The sequence below is a fragment of the Toxorhynchites rutilus genome, chromosome 2 (genome assembly GCF_029784135.1).
Source record: "Toxorhynchites rutilus septentrionalis strain SRP chromosome 2, ASM2978413v1, whole genome shotgun sequence".
Taxonomy (NCBI): domain Eukaryota; kingdom Metazoa; phylum Arthropoda; class Insecta; order Diptera; family Culicidae; genus Toxorhynchites; species Toxorhynchites rutilus.
In genome coordinates this window covers 151731684-151740944 of record NC_073745.1, presented here as the reverse complement: position 1 = coordinate 151740944, position 9261 = coordinate 151731684, and positions in this window count along the sequence as shown.

Genomic DNA, 9261 nt, shown 5'->3' with positions numbered 1-9261 from the left:
GTATGATAAACACTTCATTCGAAAGATAAAATGTCCACGCGTCATATACTTGTTACTTTTTCATCCAAAAACTTGTTTCGATAGTCTTAAAATTGCTTTCCAAACAGGCTATTGAAATCACCAATCGGTGTATAAGCGAGCGCCGCTCGTAAACCCACTCAGTTATGATTGAACAGCGATTGGAGCATGTTGTCGCTGTTGTTGTGAAGCTAATTTCGTTTATCATGAAAGCGCTGATGAACGGTGTCACCAAGAGCCTGTTTGTGCACCTAAGGCCAGAAGGGAATCCATCAGAAGAAGAGTGATGCCACGGTTCCGCTTGAAACATCGGAGCAGCCGCCACACACACACATACACGCGCGGAACTCTCGTTGCTATCATCGTTGCTGAAAAATAATCTGCCAGTTCCTCTGGGAATTGAAAAATACATTCATGCGAAAGAGTTTATTTTAATGTTTTCTATCCATATAACATTGCAACCAAATACATTTGGTTTGGTGATTTTTCAATCAATCGCAATTAATAGGAAAGCTTCTGAATATTTTGTTTCCCATCAGAGGAAAATTTTCGTATCCAATATTGGATGCATAACATGAAAAAAGTGAAACATCATCGCGAAAATCAAGTCAGTTTTCGAGCGATTATTTGCTTTCTACTCATATAATGCTGCGACCAAATACATTTCGTTTTGGATTTTTTCAATCAAGTGCGATCAACGTAAGACCACGTCTTTCGGCAATTTATTAGAGGTGCAATGAATCTTTAGGAATTCCCGCTCTACGCGCACTGGGAAGCAATGTTTACTCAACAATTTCTCAAACGAGAAATGGGTGTTGTGAGAAAGGATTAGCGAACGCGAAAACGACAAACGGGAGAAAGATATGTTTGGAGGTTGAAGGAAATTGGCAGAAAACTTCTTCATTCTATCATTCAAATAATGTGATTCATACCACATCGTTTTGCCAGAAAGAGATTATTAATGCTCAAAGGAGGAATCGAGTCCTCCGAGGAAATTACCCAGCGCAAATTAGAGTCGACTATCGATTGCGGTATTCGTACACAAATAATTTGAAAATGCAGTTTCACCAAAGTGATTTCTTCGGATATATTCACTACATATATTTCATATTCTTCATTATGAAATCCATATCCATGGCACCTATCGGTAACGAATTATTATCGAAGCCACGATTTTCGCTAAATGCTCCTTTCAGTTCGGCCTGTAAAAAACTTTTCTGTACTCTAATCCATCATATTTGGAGCCCTGAAAAGGGCTGTTGATTATATGCTAAGCTAATATAGCACGCTCTCCTCGGATATGATGGGCCAGCTGGATGTCCTTGGGCATGATGTGACGCGTTTTGCATGAATAGCACACAAATTGGTATCTTCGAATAAGCCTCCTGCAGATACCCTCCCCAAATTATTTACATTATCCCAATTTATACTACTTATCTAACTGGAAATAAATATATCTACCCAAACCCGTTACCTTGAAAGGTAGCGACTATGAAGTCAGGTGCATAATCATACAGATTTTGTATTATTCCGTGTGTTGAGAGAGCGCAACTCTGTTCAAATTTCATACAATTGTTATTGATAATTTCATCCAAGGTTTTAATCCCGGCCAGCTGATGTATCTCTGAATTTCGCGTTCTGGGAGGAGAGTTTAGAATCATACGAAGAATTTTGTTTTGTATGCGTTGAAGTTTTAATTTGTGTGTTGGAGCACAGCACTCCCAAACGGGCATCGCATATGCGATAACTGGAAATATTATTTGTTTGTATACTGCAAGTTTATTCGTTAGAGATAATCGAGAGTACCTATTGATCAGGGGATACAATGACCTGATTAAAATGTTGCATCTTGTGTCTGTTTTGTCAATGTGTGCTCTGAAGGTAAGTTTTCGATCGAAAGTTAAACCCAGATACACTACTTCTGAAGACCACTCAATACTATTGCCATTAATATATATCCTCAAAATATTAATATATATTTATATATATCCTCAAAATATGAAATTTTTAATATTTCATATTTTGAGGAGGAACAAGCTTTGGAGTGTTCTTGTGGGGAAACAATATGACTTGTGTCTTTGCTGCATTTATGCATATTTTCCAATTATTGAAATATCCAGACAAAGCGTCTAACCCTCTTTGAAGTTTAGATCTTAGTTCTGTGATACTTCTGCCTTTGTAAATGATGGCAGTGTCATCTGCAAATAGTGATAGTTTCCCATCAGATGGGAGTGCGGGAATATCTGAAGTGTAGATATTGAAAAGAATTGGTCCCAAGATGGATCCTTGAGGAACACCTGCATTCACGATGAATTTCTCTGATGAAATATTGTTTATAGAAACATTGAACGCTCTATCAGAAAGATAATTTTTGATAATTTTTATCAAGTATGTAGGAAAAAAGTTCTGAAGCTTGTAAATGAGACCATTATGCCAAACATTATCAAATGCTTTTTCAACATCAAGAAGTGCCATGGCAGATGATTTTGAAACTGACTTGTTTCGTCTGATTATGTTGTATACTCTACGAAGCTGGTGAATGGTAGAGTAGCCTTTTCGGAATCCAAACTGCTCATCCAAAAATATATTGTGCTCATCTGCAAAAGCTAGAATGCGCGTTAATATAATTTTTTCGAATACTTTCGAAAATGCTGGGAGAGGGGCTAATTGGTCGATAGCTCTTTGAAGAAGAAGGATCTTTTCCGGGTTTTAGTATCGGGATCACTTTTGCCAACTTCCAACTCGAGGGGAACTTATTGAACTCCGGCCCCGTCAGGCTAACGCCATATGAGCCTTGATAAAAATATATATTTTGGAAAAAAAAAAACTCGAGGGGAAGTAGCCAAGTGATAGACATCTGTTGAGGACAGAAGTCATAATTTCATATAAGTTGTTACTAAGATGTTTCAACTCAATGTTAAATATACTATCGAAGCCGGGGGCCTTCATATTCTTCAACGAGCGTATAACCGAGATAACCTCTGCAGTCGAGATGATTTCATTCTCTTGAGGTACAGAATGGATATTGTCAATAGCCCTTACAGTATCATTCGCCGAAGCTTCAAATGGACTTGTAATGTTCTGGCCAAGATTGTGTGAACTAGCGAAATGGTTGCCAATTGCATTAGCCTTTTCGGCAGGTGTTATCAATCGTTCTGAATTGTCAGGTTGAAGAAGAGGTGGAATAGGATTAGACTTGGTCTTGAGAATTTTAGCGAGCCTCCAAAATGGCTTGGAGTTGTTCGGAAGTTTACTAATATCTTTTGCGAATTTTTTGTTACGGAGATCAATCATTCTGGCCTGGATAACCTTGGTTAACTGATTATACTGTCGTTTCCTCTCTCAAATATCAGTACGTTGGTACTGCCTTCGATAGAGGTTCCGAAGTCTAATCAAATGTTTAGTAATTGGATCAATTTGAACAGAGTCACTCACCTGAATCGTTTCTGGGATGTGGTTTTGGCGAGCCTCAATAACTGCAGTTTGAATATAGCTGACTGTTGCTTCGATATCTTCGGGCGATTCAAGAGGCTGATCGAGATCAATATTGTTGTCGATAAGCTGCTGGAATTCCGCCCAAATCGCACGATGATAGTCCCGTCTACATTGTGGCCTCCTGACAACGACATTCACTCCTAATTCAACCATCTCTGGGAAGTGATCCGAACTCAACTCGTTAAGGGCAATAGGATCACCGATGTGGCGATCCATGTTGGTAATGAAGAAATCAATGATGGAATGTACTCCAGAACGAGAAACGCGAGTGGGGGTTGCTGGACTAAGAATCCTGTAGTACCCACACTGTAGATCATCATTTAGAGTCGCTCCATTTTGATTCCTCCTTTGGTTTCCCCAGGACTGATGTCAAGCATTAATATCCCCGCCGATGACGTATTTCGACTGCCTTCGTGTTAGCTTAATGATATCGTTTTTAAGAAGCAACGCTGAGCCATCTCTGATTGACGTCTGTTTGGGATAGTAGACCGCAATCACGATAATAGGCCCAATAGATGTTGTGATTTCCGCTCCTATAGCTTCGATGATGTTGAGTTTCAGACACGGCAAAAGTCGATATCTGATGTTATTTCTGATGGCTAGGGCAACACCTCCTCCACCAGAACCCGTACGATCCATTCTAAACAGATGATAATTCGGAACCCGAAGGTTAATATCCGGTTTAAGATGCGTCTCGGTAATGATAGCTACGTCGATGCTGTTTGTCACTAAGAAGTCAGTGAATTCGATTACCTTACTCTTGAGAGAGCAGGCATTCCAATTAATTAGCCTGAGAGATGAATGAACGAAAGCAAAGGAAGCGTCATTTTATAAACCATAAAAGTATAGAATCTAAACCCCACCCTTATTATATTCGTAAGTATACATTAAGCTCATATAATAAAGAGGGTGGGGTTTACATTCGATACTTTTATGTTTTATAAAATGACATTTCCCTTGCTTTCGTTCATTTCTTACTCTACTCTCGCACCGCGAGGACTCGTTTCATCGGGAATAAGCAGACAGCTCGTTAGTCTTTCGGTGGTAAGGCACCACGAAAGCAGTTCGGATAAGCGCACCAGCCGCAGGAAGCGTGAAGAAGCCACATCGCTAACGACCGGGAACTTCGCATGAAATTCGTCGCTATCAGAAGTCGACCGAATTGCTGATCCGCAAGCTACCTTTGCAGCATTTGGTTCGTGGAATTGCTCAGGACTTCAAAACCGACTTGCGTTTCCAAAGTTCCGCGGTTATGACGCTGCAGGAGGCTTATTCGAAGATACCAATTTGTGTGCTATTCATGCAAAACGCGTCACATCATGCCCAAGGACATCTAGCTGGCCCACCATATCCGAGGAGAGCGTGCTATATTAGCTTAGCATATAATCAACGGCCCTTTTCAGGGCTCCAAATTTGATGGATTAGAGTTCAGAAAAGTTTTTTACAGCCCGAACTGAAAGGAGCATTTAGTGAAAATCGTGGTGTCGATGATAATTCGATACCGATAGGTGCCATGGATATGGATTTCATAATGAAGAATATGAAATATATGACATGATGTAGTGAATATATCCCCATATCGAAGAAATCACTTTGATTAAACTGTTTACCGTTTGTCGTTTTTAATTGTTGGGAAAGGGTATTATTTTTGCAGAGTAAATTCCAAGAAAAAATCCATTCCTTCTTTAAGCGTGATTCATTCTGCTTCGGATCAACGGAACAGTATGATAATCATTTCATACAAAAGATAAAATGTCCAAGAGTTATATGATTGCTATTTATTGAGTCGAAAAATTGTTTCAATAGCTTAATGATAGCTTCGAAAACAGGTTATTGAAATCATTCGTATCCGTATGTAGCGCGCCCACTTGGAAACCCATTAATCTTATTGGAATGTGAGATGGGGAAGCTCATACTTACGTCTATGCATTATGCCCCCGCACACTACAGACTTTTTTCAGCCGACAGTTTTTTTCAGCTGGTCGACAAGTCAGTCTGCAGTCTACGGGGCTCTTAATTTCGTTTTTGCAGGCCGAACCGAAAAATTTTCAGTCGAGTTAACTCTTTTTTACAGTAATGCTTTTGAATCTGGACACTTTGCATTACATTCAATATCATACCACAGCCATAACATTTTTTTCATGTTGAATTTATGCGATTAATAGTTACTAATATAGTTACTGATAGTTTCTTGATAGTTACTAATCAATCGCATTAATTCAACATGCAGAAAATGTTGTGGCTGCGGTATGGTATTAAATGTAACGCAAAGTGTCCAGATTCAAATACATTACTGTATACTTACTTCGATGTTATTCGTTTCTCTCTCAGGGTAAGCAACGAATATAATAAGGGTGGGGTTTAGATTCTATACTCTTATGGTTTATAAAATGACGCTTCCTTTGCTTTCGTTCATTTCGCTTTCTTTGGGTGGACACCGACTGGACAACATCGTTGCTGGACGAGCTGGACGGCGAGGGATCGAGTGCCTTTCTCAAGGCAAGAGGGTGGAGGTGGTAGCGCTGGAGTAGAGTAGAGTTTTCAAAGGGCCTTTCTCAAGGCTAGAGACGAATGAACTGTAAAAGTTTAAATTCTCTATAATACAATACCATACCATACCATACCATACCATTTCGTTCATTTCTTACTCTAGTCTCGCACCGTGACGACTCGTTTGTTTGGGACCAAGCAGATAACTCGTTAATCTTTCGGTGGTAAGGCACACGAAAGCAGCTCGGATAAGCGTGAAGAAGCCACATCGCTATCGACCGGGAACTTTGCGTGAAATTCATCGCTATCGGAAGTCGACCGAAATTGCTCATGACTTCAAAACCGACTTGCGCTTCCAAAGTTCCGCGGTTATGACGCTGCAGGAGGCTTATTCGAAGATACAAATTTGTGTGCTATTCACGCAAAACCCGTCACATCATGCCCAAGGACATTCAGCTGGCCCGTCGGATCCAAGGAGAGGGTGCTATATTAGCTTAGCATATATCAACGGCCCTTTTCAGGGCTCCAAATTTGATGGATTAGAGTTCAGAAAAGTTTTTTTGCAGGCCAAACTGAAACAAGAATTTTCGTTTGGATGTCATACAGTATCGAGAAAATTCCGGAAAGGTCTAATCGTTGCTGAAAAATAATCTGCCAGTTCCCTGGGAATTAAAAAATACATCCATGCGAAAGAGTTTATTTTAACGACCAAATACATTTGATTTCTTAATTTTTCTATCAAGTGTAATTAGCTGGAAAGCTTCTGAAGATTATTCTTTCCCATCAGTAGGATATTTTCGTATCCAATATTGGATGCATAACATGAAAAACGGAAAATGTTTCGTATCGCGAAAATTATATAATTTTCAATCGATTATTGCTCAGTCGCCGAAATTTTCATACTCAGAGAGTTCATTCTCCTCTAGTTTGCCTTCCAAATTGCCATCGTAAACCACACCTTCTCTCGATTCAATCACGCACGAAAAGCATACTTAAATGATATTCTGGTGGTGAAACCCATTAATCTTTCGTGAGGCGTCGTGCACAAATTACGTAACGCGATAAGGGGGGAGGGGGTAGATGTTGCGTTACTTTCTGTTTATTAGAGATAGGAAATTGCGTTACGAAAGGGGGGGGGGTTCAAAATCCGGATTTTTAGCGTTACGTAATTTGTGCACGACGCCTGAGGACATCGACAAGACAACATCGTTACTGAACGAGCTGAACGGCGAGGGATCGAGGTATTCATTACCTGGCCTGACCTGACCTGAAATGCAATCAGTTTGTTTTAATTGTGAGGGAGCGCAGAAAAGCCGATCGATCAGAAGGAGAAGAGAAGGTGACCAAGAGAGTATCAGCATCGAAATACGGTTCCTCGGGAAGACATCGAAGCAGCCGCCATACACACACATACACGCGCGCAACTCTTTTCGTTTGCTGGTTATCGAGAAGAAACCTGGAAAGAAATGATCGTTGCTGAAAAATAATCTGCCAGTTCCCCTTGGAATTGAAAATTACATTCAAGCGAGTTTATTTTAATGTTTTCTATCCATATAATACTGCGACCACATACATTTGGTTTTGTGATTTGTCAATCAAGTGCAGTTAGCAGGAAAGCTTCTGAAGATTATTCTTCAGAACAAGGTTTTTTGTATCCAATATTGGATGCATAAAACCTTGAGTCTCCAACGTAACGCTCTCGTTTTTGAAGTCACCCAAATATTTATTTATACATTCATTCAGGATGGATTTAGATTCAACTTTAAACAAATGATCTCTAAATCAACGATAGTCCTACGTCACCCTTGCGGTTATACCATAGATATAACCCACTTCCTGTTTTTTGAAAAAGAAAGAAGATAGCATAGCATAGTTCTGGTAACACGGGCACCGTCAGTTTAGCGATCAAGTAGGCCGGACACTCGGCTCATTCTCCGCCATCTCATCAGCGGGCAGTCACCGCTCGGCTACAGGCGATCTCTGATTATCCCGCAAACGCTCATGGGCACACTGGTCGTCGAACGTATTATTGTGGTTATCGTTTGACTCCGCCTTATTTTTTTTGGGGGGAAAGGAGGATGATGTGTAATGCTACTAGTTCATAATGATAACCTTGTCGATAACGCCTGTCATCTCCTATTGAAATACCCCACCTTGCATACACACACTTGGTGCGTTACTATCTTCGGGATCGCGCAAATAGTGTCACGGAGCGTGTTGGGTGATTCCTCGGTTTAAGTGCCGCACAAATATGTTTAGTTTTTCAGTGTCGCTCTAGACAACGAACAAATATTAGTGCTGAAACTGAAAATTATTTTTTAAATTTTGTTGCTTCGCTGCTTTGTGAACCGTTTACTTACATTACATCTCTTTTAAAATATAAATAAGAACCAACATAATAAACTATGTAGTCCTTTGTCCCTCCGGTTATGTCCACGTCTTTTTTTTAATTTACTGCAAACAAAATATTGTAATAATAAAAATTCATTTTTCTAAAAATCGTACTGTTTTTAAAATAAAAAATAAATGAATAACCCATACAATAACCAAAAAGTCATTCATACATCGGAAAAAATGCCCATACAGAAAAAAAATTCTGGCCACAAATTTTTCATATTTTCTTCGAAAAAAAAACGAATTTTGTAATTTTGTTATAGTTTATTATTAATTATGTTATAGTTATAGTTAGAGAATTTAAGAAAAAAAACTTTGGTCTTTTTCAAAAAGTAGTCTATTTTTTATTTCTCACATACTTTAAACAAAGTTACTTAAATGACCAATGTGTTTATGTCTCTACATTCAAAACGATTCACTGCAATCCGAGATGGTGCTGACAATGATATTGTCGAGTTTGCATTCGTCAGTTTTGAAATTTCGTTCACTTTTTAAAAGTATCATCTACATTTTTGAGAGTCCATTACGGCCCCGCTAGACTTTAAACTTTGGGAAAATCGAGACAGGGGTATTTTGAGTTAAGAGAGCATTTAATATTAAATTCTATTCATTTGACATTAACATTAACTTTTTCGAGCATCATATTTCAATCAGACAACTGGCTTTCGAGATATGATTCCTAATTTTAGCGTGGGATTGCTCATTTGGTATGAATGCTATTTCATGTATGAAATAGCTTATGTAAGCAATAATAAAACATTCTTTTAGATATTTCGAATCAAAATTTTAATCTCTTTCCTAATTTTTCAAACAATATTTTGACCAATAGCATTATCCATATTAAAAATCGTAGATCAAAAAAAG